General features: G+C 41.2%; 1 protein-coding gene across 16 annotated transcripts in view; it reads right to left on the bottom strand.

Moving 5' to 3' along the window:
* The window catches only part of myt1lb (myelin transcription factor 1-like, b), a 139,271-nt gene extending 129,719 nt beyond the window's left edge, over positions 1 to 9,552 (bottom strand). For 12 of the 16 annotated variants that reach the window (XM_076748625.1, XM_076748632.1, XM_076748627.1 and 9 more), the window contains exon 1: positions 9,001 to 9,486. The gene's annotated coding sequence lies outside the window, so the exon portion shown is untranslated. Of the gene's footprint in view, positions 1 to 8,333; positions 8,963 to 9,000 lie in introns of those variants that run through there. The other 4 variants (XM_076748626.1, XM_076748635.1, XM_076748630.1 and 1 more) reach the window with 2 other exon arrangements.
* Between the last annotated feature and the right edge of the window lie 6,537 nt (positions 9,553 to 16,089).

The raw sequence follows: 16,089 nt of genomic DNA, 5'->3' as shown, positions 1-16,089 counted from the left end.
GTGTGTGTGCATCAATATTTATACATCTATGTCTGTTTATAGTCCTACTGTTGCCTCAACTTGCGTATTTGCATGCATATGTACACATATGCCTGCCTACATGCGTGCATTTGGTGTCACATGTGTTTGTGTGTGTTTGTGTATGTGTGCATTCAATGAGCCATCAGTCCTAAAGAGGGGCTATGCTGCTGTCATGCGATGACACCTCTTATTTGCTGCTGTCCTGTGAAGTGGAGCTGAAGGCAGAGGTCAGGCCACCCTCACAGAGACGCTGCTCAGAGCACATCATGTCTGCCTGCCTCCCAACACTGTGGTAGGGCCTCAGCCCACCACACACACACACACACACACACACACACACACACATCATTTGTACACACATGTGCCCAGACTCAAAATTCTGAACACCACCACCCCCACATTTATTTGAATTTTCATTTAAATCTACTTTTTTTTTTGTTTTTTTGTTTTTACATCATTTGATGTACTCTAAGCTATCTATTTTTCTATTTACAATTTACAAAAGAGTTCTCTCACATTCTTTGTGACTTACTAACATACTAACATGAACAGACGCTCTTAGTTATGGTGAATTTTAATATACAATGACAAGTCTGAGCTGAGATCTCATAGATTATACTGGTTTTTGCACAACATGTTGATGTTCCTACGTACCTCTAGAGCCGCTTGGCCTAGCTTTGACAAGTCAAGTCAGACATCTACCTGTTCTGTCTGAACACCTAAAACTACTTGCACCAAACACCAAGGAACAGGTCAAAAACCTTGGTGTTGTCACTGGCTCCAACCTAAATTTTAAATGTGACATCAGAAACAAAATTAAAGTTTCCTTCTATCATTTAAGTAATATTTCTGTCAGACCTAACTCAGTAGCTACAAATTTGGATACCTTTTACATACAGATGATACTCAGCTTTACATTTCCATTAGGCCTGATGCCTGTTGTCAGCTGGTGAAACTGGGAGACTGTATATCAGAAATCAAACAATGGAAGTCATCTAATTTCTAAACTTTCTTTCTTTGGTTGATGTTGAATCACTGCAGTTCTAGACTTACTATAATAGACAGTATTTCTGTGGCTAACATAAATCAATTATTAGAAAACTACAGCTTGTACAAAATACTGCTGCTAGAATACTAGCCAAAACTATAAAATTTGATCATATTATTCCTGTTCTTATTTCATTACACTGGCTGCCTATATATGTCAAATCTGACTTCTACTAAATTCTACTTGTAACTTAAAATATTACATGGACTGGCACCATCCTACTTATCACCTCTAGTCTCTCCACATATAGCTGCTTTCGCTCTAGACACTTCACTATTCCAAATATAAATAACTATTTTTTCCAAAAATAAATAAAACATGAGAAGATATTAGGGCTAGACTTAAGTAGTAGGCTTACCAAACTAGGCTAACTCAGCTGACTCATTCATAAGTAAACTCATATCTACAGATATCTGTTCGCATTAACTCTCAACCTGTCTGCCCTAAATACGAGACTACGGCTATCCATCTTAGTATATGTGCGCATGGTAAGATAGAATTTGGAATATTGATTATATGCATTATTTTTGTATGTATGTGTTTTGCTAGTGTTACTCATTATTGTTTTATTGTATGTGTAAAATACTCTGTTTGTAGTGCTTTGTATGTTGTTTATTTCTATTCTTTACATTTTGTGTGTTTTCCTAATGTTGCCTATTATATTTTCAGCCCTCTGAACCATGCTTTGTGATACTGAGTGATAAACCTGACTTGACTTGCCTTTTCAAACATGCCTCAAATATAACTATTTAGTAGATCCACAAAATTTTAAGAAAGAAAAACTAACCGGTCAGGCTGTAACAACAAGTACTTTGAGTTCTCATCACAACAAATAGCACTGAATACAATATAAGCAGTTCTGGAGATTTCCAGAGTATGGCTGGGAGATTTTAAAATGATCAAAACCGACAAATTTGATTTCCAGAGTTACCATAAATAAGGAGATTGTGCCCTCCCTGATTGCCGTGTTGAATAATGGATGTCTGTTTTCTAATCATTTTCCAATATCACACTATTTTCCTGTAGACTGGTATGCAGAGTCCTTTTCTCTGTTCTTTTCTTTCTTTCTTTATTTCTTTCTTTCTTTCTTTATATGCTGGGACCCTCTGAAACAGTCTAACAGTGATGGAAAGATTGTTGCATCTGGCATCTCTTTAACCCAAAGTATCTGGAGACTTTAAGTAATGGCACAACAGTGAAACCGTCTTTATTGAGGAGGTGGGTGTTGTTTTGACTGAAACATTTTGCTTTCTTATTCATCTTGTCATTGTTTAGAGAGAGAACATGTCAACAGTAAATCAATATTGATTTCATTTGTAAACATTTATGCAAAATAAGCAGGCTGAGCTTGAAAATAAATTTGACTTTACAGCAAGTAAATTTCTTTTTACCGTAATATAGGTTAAACAAATTAAAGTTGGCTTGCAGCAAGTTCTTTTTATTTATGAGCCATGTCAAAGACACATAGGTGACAGACCATAACAAAACATTTCTGAATTCTAAAAAATGTTTTCCATGTTTGATCAAAATGCTGCATACACATTTGGCATCAGTAACATATCAGGCAAATGTCCAATTGCTGTGCTTCATGTCAACTTTCAGCTACAGCTTGATGCCTGTGAGGTTTAGCTCACTAAACTAGCTAGAATTAGAATCTCTGATGTTACTTCCTCCCTGATGATGTGTGTGGGCAAGGACTCAGGGGATTTGATATAGATGGATGAGCAGGGGCCACAAAAGATTGAATTGCCTGCTTTTGTGCCTTCCCTTTCTATCATGGTTTACATACACAACCTTCAGTCCATACTAAATGCAGAACTAAAACTAATAATTGTAATCACACAACAACAACACAAGCACACTCAAGGTCAGTGCTTTGATGATATTGTAGCAACGCTCTCAACAGCTGCTCCTGTGCTCTTTGTAATATTCTTCAAGACACAGTTGTGCCTCTAATGGGAAAAGGCCAAACCAGGTTATGAAAATCCTTATTTACAGCTAGCTGCCTGGCTGTGTGAAGTAGGTCACAGCAGCTTGTGAAATGGAATGAACCTCACTCGCACTGTTTAATATTTTTCGTTTGAATGCTTTCTGTCATACAATGGCACACAATGGCACCAGAGGGAAAGACACAGAAGCAGTGTTTCCACTCATCCTTAGTAAAAGTGTCCTGTCTGTTGAAAATGTGTCTGCATCCTACGGGAAAGTCCAGCTTTTACCTGACAAACCAACAAAAAATAGGCAACAACATCAACTCCAAAGCCTGTAAATACCAGTAGAGGGCAGAGGTTTTGCTATAATACTATTGGGAACATTCCAGGAGTTGAGTTGTTGATCAGCCTATCCTCTATCTGAAATGCCCTCTAACGTTCAACCATGAGACGATGCAGAGGAAAAACAGGCCAGGTTTAGCCAGGACTCTCTTCCAACAAATGATCCCAAGTGCTTACAGGTCAGCAAGCTTAAACTACTAACCTAGTCTGGTACTTTATGTGCATCATCATATACTCAGATTTTTGCAACTTATTGAATATATCTGACAGTGCTGCATAGGTCTTTATAGGCCCAGGGTGTAGATGAATGTTGTTCCTTGGGCTGATGGATGTCTGTGGGATGCTGTTATGCCATAGGTGAAAATGTCCATTAATCAGCCCCAGTTCCAGTTCATTGCCTTGGCTTTCCCATTACCACTGTACTCTGAGCAGCCTGATGGTTTTTAATTGGTCTGCTTGCCAGGAGATAGATAATGTTTTCCCCAAGTAAAGGAACAGAGGATTGTGTGTGTGTGTGTGTGTGTGTGTGTGTGAAAGAGAGAGAGAGAGAGAGAGAGAGAGAGAGAGAGAGAGAGAGAGAGAGAGAGTATCGTGGCACCGATAGCTACACCAAAATTGTCCCAAAACACCTATTTTTCAAGATGGATGAAAAACCAGATCTAGGAGGTAACCTTTTATATGTAATATTATTACCTTTGGCGGTAACAAGTAATGTAATCTTTCTTTTTGAAAGACATGACATGACAGTTACCAATTGTGTAAATAATTATGCAGGTACATCTCTCTACATATGGAATTAAAAGACATATGTAGAAACTACTTGTTACTCCCATCCCTGAGGTGTTTTCATTAAAATGGTTCATCTTCCAGTCCAAATGCTATGTTTTATTTAAAATAAATAGAAAATTTGATTTAGAATTCATAGATTTTTTATTTTATTTTATTTTTTGAATTAGATGTTTTTATTTTTGATATTTAGTTTAGCTGGTCATACGCAAGAGATTATTCTAGTTTTCCCAGGATGAGAAGGTAAGAGTGCTATATATGTAGCTGTGATTGTGTAATTGTATTATCCTTAAAAATTAATATGTCTTATTTTTTACTACTGGGTGATCTTAATTTGATCTGCAGAATCCCTCTCGATCTTTAGAAAAAGACTAAAGACCAAGCTCTTTACTGAACACCTTCTTTCTTAAAAAAAACAAAACAAAAACAAAAACAACTGTCTGGTCACTCTATGCACTCTGTGTATTACTTTGTAGCACTGCCTCATAGCACCTATGTTCAATTGGACCAGAAAGTTGTATTAGGGCACTTACTCTTGTTGTTCTCTCCTGTCCAGAACCTTGCTTGTGATATAGGAAAAAATGTACATCGCTTTGAAAAAAAGCACCTGCCAAATGACAAATTGTAATTGTAATTGTGATGAATGTGTCAAAATTTTGTAGCAACAAGCATAGCAAGGATGCATATGCAAAGGACAGGAGAGCAGCTACATCTTACACAGAGTAGACGTCAATACTGACATTGTGTCTGCCCAAATAGATCAATCTCCTATCCATCCTAGCCTGACCATGTCATTGAGGCAGATTAGAAGAGCACATTGATTCTCTGTGGTATCTTCACACAGATACATGTTCACAATGCAACCACAGGCTGATCTTTCTGACCTTCAAACAAGTTAGGAAGATAAAAAAAATAAAAATCTATAAGAATAAAATTTCAATTTGAGAGGAAATGTTTAAAATAATCCTGGCTGTTGCCTAATTAATTTGTGCCATCATTGTAAGGGAAGAGAGCAGACAGTCTCCATGGAGTGAGCAAATACCTCTGCTTAATTCTGCTGCACCACAGTCTGACGTTAAGGGCAGATTATGTTAGAAGGCCAGCCGGGAGAGAGGGTGATCTGCACCGTGTTGGGGAGATACAACATACTCCTGGTGTGGAGCTGAAGGTAGCACAATCTACTGGGAGCTGCATTCAGGACAGCACTTATTCTGAGCTACTGTCCACAGGCTCTAGGTGTGTTCAGGGATGTAATTCAAGGTTAGGTTCACCAGTTTGTTGGTGTAATTTACAATTTTACAATACTTGGATTTTGTAATAGTAATATTAGACTAATATAACATTGTGTTACATTATGTATTATGTATATTTCTATTTTTATTCTGACAACTTTTGCCCCTAGTTTAGAAAGCATTTCTTCTGTACTTTGGTCTCCTCCTCATGATGCACCTGATGTCAGCAACCAATTCATTTCACATGCCAGCAAGGAGCTTCACACAGAGGGCATGTGAGGTTCACACCATTTTCTCCTGATATTGTCCCCCTCCACACAGAAACCCCAACCAACATGTAGGAGGTGTTATTGCAGTGACAAGAATGTGAATACTCAAACCTAATTATACTTACTGGCTTGGTGAAAATGGAAATTATATTCTTTTATGTGAAAGAACCTCAAAATCACTTGTCATATATTGTACCTGGTTTCCCTCAAAATTAAAATACATATGCACAAATATTTACAAATAAATGTAAATGTGAATATATTGTAATGTATGTAATTTTTGGATACACATTATTTCAATATATGAAGATGTGACCACTATGGTAGATCACACAGACAATCCAGCATGATTACAGAGTCATGCTATACTGTATGGTTAAGACGTGCTAAGCATATCATGTGGATCTGTGATCCAGGCACTCAACATGGAGGCTACTATTAGTGCATGGCTGCTCCCTAACCCCTAACCCACCCCTGCTGATTGCAAGCAGGGAATCCTCAGGAGACTTTTTGCTGCTTATTCATTAGGCTGCTGAGGCATAAAAGGCATACAGTATCTCCCACAAAAGGCTGGAGTAAAGACCCCCACCCATTCATTCATTAGACTTAGTCTGCTTCAGCCATGCATGATTTTGAAAAACCCATGTTGGTTTTTTTTTTGTTACATTAAAATACTGTATTTACTCATAGATAAGATGCATAGTTACAGTTTCTAACAATGAAATACACACGAACATACCGGGCATAGAGGCAGGGACTCTCTCACACATTAGTACTTAAGTACAGTGTATAGTGCATTTGATATGACCTTAAAGAGCAATTCCATCAATACCCAATTGCCTTTCCCCTCCAGTTCCAACTAGACTGTTGTGATTGTGCGACCCAGCCCCATAAATCTTGTAGTTTCACAGCAGAGAGACAGAGAGGAGTGACAGAGAGAGAAAAGATGGGGGGGTTCCCGCAATGTTCATCTACTGAAAATCCGGGTAGTGTGCATTCCCTCTATAATTTAATCACATTCGGCTGCCCCTCTGCCCTCATCTTGCTCAGCAAAGCACATCAGGCACCGTGGTGACACAAACACGCACACAGTTGCACACACTCAGCACGCCGACCAAAGTCCCCACTAACAAGCAAGACATGTCCTTCCTCTTGCAGCTAAACAAACATTCCAAAGAACATGGCTTCACCTCATGCCAAGTGGCTTATCTTGACTGCCTCAATAACATGACACACCCTGTTTAAGGCACAGAGCACTGAAAGAAACTATACGAAAAAAAAGCAAAGACTTTCTGTGTGACAGAAACTGCAATAAAAACATTAACTACAAGCTGAAAATCGTGAGATGGAATGGAATGGCTGCAGTGTTCACAAGCCTCTCTCTAATAGTGGTTTTACAATAAAAGACGGATCAGACTGAATGTATACTACTAAAGACTTGGATATTGTGTTGAGAAGACCTTTACTACGCCTACATGCTGTAGGTTGGTTTCTTGTTATGAGAAATCTTCTTGGTATGGGGAATGTGGTGTAACAATCCTTCATAGTGTTCCCACACTGTCTCCATCATTTGTTGAGACAAGAAACATTTATTTTGACACACTTTAAGCAAGGCAGAGCAGACAAGTAGCTCACCTTGTATCAGAGCTTTGTTTGTCTTGAAAGAATGAAACATGTTGCAGTGCATCTGCCTTTAACTGTGTATATACAGTATATGCCACCCACAGGAGCACACAAGAACATCTGCATCGTCTTTTCATACATACGGATCCAGATAGTACTGTGTGTAAGGAAGCTGAAGGGACTAGCACACGTGTGTGTGTGTGCGTGCCAGTGTGCGCGTGTGTGTGTGTGCACATGTGTGTGCACATGTGTATATATGTGTGTGACTATAGTCATGCTACCCATCCAAAGACCTTATTTTATCTGAACAAGAGTTCTCTTCCAACTTCAAATTGTCTCATTTCCCTAGCCCAGTACTTCTGTCTCTGGACCCACTACTATAACTTCTAATTGTGTTCTGGAACTCACAGTCACACAACACATTGCACAATGTGACTGATTTCAGCAAAGGACAAACCACTTGAGGAACAACCAGAAAACAAACAAACAAACAACTAATCATAGGTTTGTGGGAACTTAAATTCATTCATGATAGTAATATCACTATACTATGAGTGAAACACATATATAGTGATAGGAAAACAATCCTACAGCTGACTTTAGCATTATCCACAGCAGGAGCTCAAAACTTACAGAGCAAACTTTTAAATGAGTGCTTCCATTAGACCTCTACTTCTACATGTTTCTTTGTGAAATAAAAAAGAGGGAAAACTATTAATTTTAGTAATTGTAGAGTGTCAAAAGCAATATAACATGGCATTGGCCATCTCAGAGCAACATAAAATGTAACAATAAACTACCAATTATCTCATCCAGCTGTGACTTTTTCTCACGAAAGTCACTGCATCAGTACCATAAGAAAAGAAAACATTACTAAACCCGAATCTGAACAATAAGTAACACTAGAGCAATTAACCTTACAAGAAAACTTTTATACAAAAGTTGTTGATCTGTCTTCAATTAAAACTGCAAACATTTTTTCAATACAATCAATTATTATCTTTTCAAGATTGGAGACGTACCTTATTTCTTCAATCACTGGAAAAGCAAATACATAAGATGCCATTAACAAGTTGCCTACCAGCTGCAGTCTTCTCTTTAAACTTTTCCTCTTGCTCTCCAGAATGTGCTTCCTCTCCTTTTTTCAGTCTTCCAGTCTCCCTAACTCTCTCCCAATTCACTTACTATGCTCACTGCAAAGTTCTTCTCTCCTCCTGCATGCAAATCATTTTTACGACTTGAGAGATGACTGGGAATGAGGGAAGGAGGGAGAGCAAAGGGAGAGAGGATGACAGAGGGGTGGTAGAGGAGAGATAATGGTTGGAAGGCAGGCGACCAATGGGCCTGGAGCCTAATGGAAAAAGGGAATCAGGACACACCAATGAGGCACAGCCTAGAGAGTGAGTGAGTGAGAGAGAGAGAGAGAGAGAGAGATGAGAGAGAGTGGAGGAAACAGGCAAGGGAAGGAGGGATGGCAAGAGCACAGCTGGGAGGAGATGGTGTAACGCAGAGCAAGAAAGACACTGAAGGAGAGAGAAAACACAGAGCACAGAGAAATAGAGCGAGGGAGAGAGAGCAGAGCTGTACATAGCGGTTATGCATAGTAGGTGGAGAGAGGCGAGCATCCCAAGCGAGATGGAGAGACTACAGAGAGGAAAAAGACAGAAAGAAAAGCACAAAGAAAGAGAAAAAGCCAGGCAGACAGAGGAAGGAAGGAAGAAAGGGAAAGAAGGAAGGAGCTGACTTACCCCAGTGCTGCTAGTGGCATCCTTCACACACCACCTTGCAGGCTCCACATATAAATACACATGCACCAACCCCAGCGATACAGGCACACGCCGTGCTGCCACTGAGACTAACCAAAGGCAAAAACAACAAAGGAGAAGACTGCCAAAGCCGACTGGTATACCCTAAAGCAATCGTGTCTGTGTGTGTCTGTTTGTGTGTGTGTGTGTGTGTGTGTGTGTGTGTGTGTGTGTGTGTGTGTCAGAAGGAGAGGGTGGGAGTGTGTATGAGCATGTGTTTGTGCTGGGAGGAGAGGGCGAGATGGTTGAAGGAAGCTAAAATGCTCTCTCTTCTCTCAGTCCTATAAGCTGAACTGGTCTCCTTCTGTCTTTCTCCCTCTATCTGTGTATCTCACTCTCTCTGTACACTGTGCATGTACGTATGTCCTCCAACACTCAATATGTTCTCTCTCCCTCCCTTGCGCTCTCTCTGCCTGCTAATGTGCCCTCCCTTCCTCTTCTCCCTCTTACACATTTATTCAGAGCTGCACACTGTCTGCTCTCAGAGTCAGTTCTTCCCACGGGCCCCAGGTAGAGATGGAGGGAGTGAGGGAGGGAGGGAAGAGGGAGAGAGAGGGAAAATAGAGGAGGGATGGGATGATAGTGAGCCATGACGTGCAGTGCATTTATTTCAAATGGGAGAAACACAAATTTGTGCCTGTACAAAGGCAAAATGAGCTCCACTTGTGGTTCAGTGCATGTTATTTGGCATGGGATCATTCAGAGAGCTGAGAGAGGCACAGGATGCAAACTTAAAGGAAGTCTCTGGTTGATCACTGGCTTACTGCTAATTACCTTTTTTTTTTCTCTCCCCATTCCACTCTTCGAGGCTGGCTGAGCACCAGAATTAAGTGCGCAGTAGATGAATGAGTGTTGAAGCAGGCTAGTTGTAGCCATTTGTTCAGTGATGAGCACTGGTAATGCACTGTTCCCAAACAGAGGACAATATTTACAATATTGTAAATTATACTTAACCATAAAAAAGGTGACAGTCATGTGCCCTCCTGTGTGAAAGATAATGGGAATAACAATGTGCTGATTTCCATATTTACCCAGATATGCAAACATAGAAAATGCTAATTTGATCCCTGATACATCATCATAATTATATTATAAATTACCTTCATGTCTTTCTGGACAAGAAGTGCTAATTCATTCATTTTCCACCAATGGGGGAGACACAGCTGAAAATGCAACAGCCACGCTATAGGCAGAACAGAATATTGGGGAGATCTCATGTGGTCATCTGACAATGACAAGCAATGATATATTCAAATGAATTCATGTTTACACATAAATATTCAGAACATTTGATTCAACACTGGCCTATGTATATAAATCACATTGTTTTGATCTTTCCCATAACAATATCATCAAATGCTATACAGCAGTATTTTACAGAACCAGCAAGCACTGCTCCCCCAACAATGCTGCCAAGCATCTGGGGAAGGCATGATAAGTACTCTGGTGGTTTGGGACACAGAGGCCCGAGGGCCATTCAATATTAGCAATTTCAAATTCTCATTTAGCTATGTTAATGCCAATCAAGAACAATTACTTAACCCCACATTCTTGAACAAATAAACAAAGGGGAGAGATGAACGTGAATAAGGAAAGTGCTGGTAGTTTGAGGAAACATGGCACATTAGGAAAACTAGCCAGAAATCTATGTTTAAGCAGTTATTGTACTATGATACTCACCCATGTATCGGCATCAAATCAGTCTCACTCATACAGGAGTGCATTGCTCACTTAAAACCTAAATGTACGTAAGTCTTTTGAAGCAGTGGGTTCTCTTAAGGAAAAGTGATCACAATGTGAGTCAGTCTGTGGTTAACATGCCTGAAGAAAACTCTTACACCACCTGGAAATCTTTGAACTTTTATGTGCCCTAATGCATTTGCGGAATATGGATAACAGTTTTATTCTAAATGTATGGGTTTGTATCAAAATTTCACATCAAACTAATGAATGCTGTTTAATGGTTTAATACAGAAAATGAAAAGCCAAGAACAAAACTCTCTCGCAGGAGGTAAAAACTAATTTAACACAAAACCAAAATGACAAAGAGTGTCCCACAAACAAAACAGTTAAAAACTTAGGAGGCGGGCAGGCAGGAATCAAAGTTCACAAAACACAGTTTTAGATCAAGCAGCAGCAGTGTGGCAGCATAACCTCACCAGGCCTGACAAAACAGAGACCAAAGTACACATAAGGAACATAAAAACGATCTGGCAACAAGGAAGAAGAAATGCTGAGTTTAACCCTCTTTGGGGTCAATTGGACCCCATTCAATGTTTAACGTCACTAAATAAATGATTAACGTCATTTTTTTTTTGGTTCATATTTCAGGGACAATTGGGTAAACATAAACATTATGATATGTTTTCAATGTCCTGCACACATGTTGTACACATTGGTGTTCTATAGGGTCAATTTGACCCCAGGCTGTTTTGGCTGTATAAAACATATAAGAAATATGAACATTTTACACACATTTGTTTCGGTTCTTTTGGATGATATTGAGGTCACTATGACACGCAATTTTATTATCTTCAAAAAGCTTTAGGGCCCTAATCTAACGTAACCACAACTGTAGTAGTGCGAGAATTACTGACAGTTCACACGACATGGGGGAGGGGAAAACATCATTCTCGCAAGAACTTTGATATTTCTCATGCTGTCGGGACAGGAAAATATGGTTCCCGTGAAGATACTGGTATTTCACACAACATAGGGGTGGAGCAAACATATAAAATCTTGCACAGCAGCCTTCTAAACCATTTCTCTTGGTGCTCTGTGTGCTCTCTCTTTCTGCTTTCTCTCAACTGAAAATGACTTCTAAGGAAAGGTTTTCTGTTAATGAGGTTGTGTCACATCTCTTTGACCATGAAAGTGACATAGAGGAGAATGTGTCTGACATAGAGGATGATGTTGAGGAGGACCCTGATTATGAGGCATCCTCCTCTGATGAGAATGAGACCCTCAGTGTTGACCCTCCTGTTATGGCTGTGGTCTCAAGTCATTGTTTTTCTCCTTTTCTGACACAGTGGTCGTTTCTCAATACCAAGTACGCCAAGTTCGGACTTACGAACTTGGCAGTTCGGACTTAGCAAGTTCGACCTGGGAGTACAGTCTCTCCAGGACTGGAGGACGCAGGACGGTCATTTTGCAATAGGGACGGCAGTGTACTTTATGACGTCACCATCGCAGCTCGTCTGCCGGTTATCTCCGAAAACTTTGGAGCAAATTTTAAACTACGTGTTATCATGATGAATCGACCACAGATTTTAAGTTTTAACATCCACTTTCTCACATAAAATAATCTTAAAACCACATTCCGTACTACTAAAACAGTAGTATTTCGAAACTTGTAACTTTACAGTTGTGAGTCCTCTCCTCCGCTATCATTGCTACGAAATGCATTCTGGGATACATGGCTGCACTAAGTCCACACAAGTCACCACCCGATGCATCCTTGATAAAATGGGAGGGGCAAGAACACATCCGGGTATTTGATTGTACTTGGCGAGATGCGGACTTTTGAATTGGAACAGTACTTGGACTGAGACTGATGACGTTTCTCAAGTACACAAGAACACAAGTACAGAGAAGAACGCATATTAGCTGTGTCCCAATTCAGGGTCTGCATCCTTCGGAGGATGGATTTGAAGGCCGATTACGTCATAACGCTGCGCAAAGGCTGTCCCAATTCGTCCAAATTCGAAGGATCCTCCAAATGCAGCCGACAAATGCGTCCTCCTTTTCCCTGTATTTGGAGGATGCGTCGCTACTATCCTTCACGGCCTCCCATATCCCAAGATGCTTTGCGCACCGATTGTTTTTTTTTTAATAATGGCGACCTGTTGATATGAGGAGCTCAGTTAGCCTTATTAAAACTCTTCACTTACAAATGTTACAAGCTTGCATGTCAACTAGTCTTATTTTGGGTGAATACTCGATTGTGATTGGCCGCAGTGTGTCCGTTAAAAAGTGTTGTAGGACAACTATAAAAAAGTTCCGGTCAAATAGCCTGATTGTTCTAAATTATTGCGCTGGCTCAAACGCTAGTTGGTAACCGTGGCAACAGAAACTCAGAACATACGTTATTTCACAGTTTATTTAATACAACGGCAAGACAGTAGACAACATGAGTGATTTTATAGTTTCCTTTAACCACATTTAATGATCAGGGTGAATGGTGGATAATGTTTCTTGCAATAAAAATGATTTAGGAAACTATCTGTGGACTTTGAGTCGTTGAAACAAAATTTGGCATCATCCTCTGGACACACACAAGCGGTAAGAGGTGCACTTGCCCTCTGAAATGATACTTTGTATCAACAAACAACATTAACTATTAATAATTGACTTAATATTATTTCTTTCGTAAGGGACCATGGTATAAGCGGGATAACGCCCTTCGAGGTGTCCATTATCAGAAATGAATGGACGACGCGGAGGCGTGAACCGTCCGATGCGAAGCTGTGAAGATATTCACATCAGGTGAATTTGTAAGTTGTATAATAAGCTACGTTTCGCGCCTCTTACAAGCGATGGGAGCTGTACGCGCGCATCTCTGCACCCCGTACGTGTGTTTTTCCCGGGGTAGGAGGGAAGAAGTTATGACATCGTGACGCAATCACGAAATGCTCCGAAGGCTAGACCGTCCCATTTAACGATAGTTGATGCGGCCGACCCAGCCTCCGGAGACCGCGTAGGCTGGGTACTCCAAAGGATGCAGCCGCTGAATTGGGACACAGCTTTTGAGAAAGGCCCAGTTTCTTTTCCTTCCCCCTCACTCAGCAGATTGGAGAGGGAGAGAGGTGGGGCCGATCTACTCTGGGAGCAAGCTTCATGAGCCACACCTGCCTCTCATCGGCTAATCAGCTCGACTCCTGTGCCAGACTATTCCCTTTGTTCCATGCCACATGCAGCTCGCTACAGAGTGATCTCTCGTCTCTCTTCTCGCTCCTCCTGCCTCCTGCGTTCTCCAGATCTGTTTTGGTATGTTTCACTGTGAGTTTTCATAGTCGCCTTTTGTTCCGCATTTTTGTAGATAGCCCTTCCCAGTAAATGGTGAACAGTAAGACCTGAAAGTCCTGATAAGGTGCCAGAAGATTTTTCAAGGTGAGAGGAGAGTTGACAGAGGGAGATTCTGCCAAAACAGGCAATCTAGCAATTCACTATTCTCTGGTAGGGAGTACAATTAATGATGGTCTATTTTGATACAGAAAAGTCAGCAGCAATGACCATCTTTCCCGAACCTTTACCAAAGTGGTGTGTTGTGTAAACCTAAGTAAAATCACAATCTTTCCCCAACCTTAACCAAGGTTATTACATGTAACCACAGTCTTGATGCGAACCCTGGATTTTGGTGTCACAGTCCTACCCGCCATCCACCCTGACCACCTCTCTGCAACTCATGCAGCACATTACTTAAAATGTAATGTTTCAATCACTCAAACTTTGACTCCGAACATAATCTAGGCAGCGATTATGTTTGTCCACACAACGTAATTGTGAATGCAAATTAGTTGCATATAAAAAGAATTTCAAGGACACAGTTGCTATGAAACGAAATAATAGAAAGGATTCAGAATGGTCACCAACGGTTAGTGAAATGCAGAGAGTCAACTAGTCAGTGTGGTGAAGAATAATTCCACAGGACATAGTAACATCAGTAACAGTAAAGAAATCTAGCTTTGCTGAACCCAGGAGACAGTGGTGTCATGAAACTTGACAATGAGAAACAATGGACAACTTACGGTATTTTCAAAGGAGCCAGTCCCACTCCTAGATCTTATGTGGTGAACATGGTCCAATGGGGCATAGATCAGATGAAACCAACATTTGCTGAGTGCATCCATAGTACTGACACACACACCTACATCGAAGGAGCAAGTTACTGTAGAGGCGTCTGAGGATTCTGGATTGAAACAAACAATGACACAAAACAGACACCTATATAACACAGCTCTATATAAATGCAGTCCATTTACCTACTATTGTTACTAACTATTGTCACTTGCTCAGGTTGAGTGAGTAAACCACACCTTGGCAGGACAACTCTTCCTAATAAAGAAGAAGGAAAGGAAAAAAATTCTTAGACACTGCTTGTGCTGGAAGTTCTCGATGGCAGTTAGCTGGGCACCGGTGATGTACTGGGCGGTTTTCACCACCCGTTGCAGAGCCTTCTGCTCGGAGGCTGTGCAGCTGCCGTACCATACTGAGATGTAGTTGGTCGGCATGCTCTCGGTAAAAGTTAACTAGGATTTGATGAGCCAGGTTAGCTTTCTTCAGTCTTCTCAGGAAGTAGAGGTGCTGTTGAGCCTTCTTTATCAAGGTGGAGGAGTTGAGGGTACAAGAGAGGTCCTTGGAGATGTGGAGGCCCAGGAATTTGAAGCTAGAGACACATTCAACCTCAGCCCTGTCGATGTGAATGGGGGTGTGACTGCAGCCTTTGGTTTTCCTGTAGTCCACAATGAGCTCCTTGGTCTTCTTAGTGTTGAGGGTCAGGTTGTTCTCGGCGCATCACATCACTAGCTGCTGAATGTCATCCCTGTAAGCTGATTTTGTTGATGTTGTTGATCAGGCCTGTCACCGTGGTGTCGTCTGTGAACTTGATGATGGAGTTGGAGCCATGTGCAGGCATGCAGTCATGAGTGAAGAGGGAGTAGAGGAGCCTGGGACTGAGGCCATCCGGTCCTGCGGCCTTCCTGGTCTTTAACCTCCTGAGTTGATTCCTCACCTGGAGAGGTGTGAGGGACAAGTTGGAGCAAGGGGGCTGAGTGTCTTGTGAAGTGGATGGGGGGATGGGAGGAGCAGTGGGGGGTGGCGTTGATTGCGGTGAGCTGAATACTGGGGGGGGGTGTCAGTGGGGTACTCGGGCAGGGTGCTGGCAGATCAAAAGAGGGCTGCTGCAGTGCTGGTGCAGCTGGGGGAGGGGCAGATGTTTCTTCAAATCTAGGTGTTCAGCTCATCTGCCCACTTTGGATCCCCAGCCGCCTGGGAGTTTGGCCTCTGGTGACCTGAGATGGTTTTCAGGCCTCT

This window comes from Chaetodon auriga, chromosome 14 (assembly GCF_051107435.1).
Source record: "Chaetodon auriga isolate fChaAug3 chromosome 14, fChaAug3.hap1, whole genome shotgun sequence".
Lineage (NCBI taxonomy): Eukaryota > Metazoa > Chordata > Actinopteri > Chaetodontiformes > Chaetodontidae > Chaetodon > Chaetodon auriga.
This window is presented reverse-complemented; position numbering and strand designations above follow the sequence as displayed.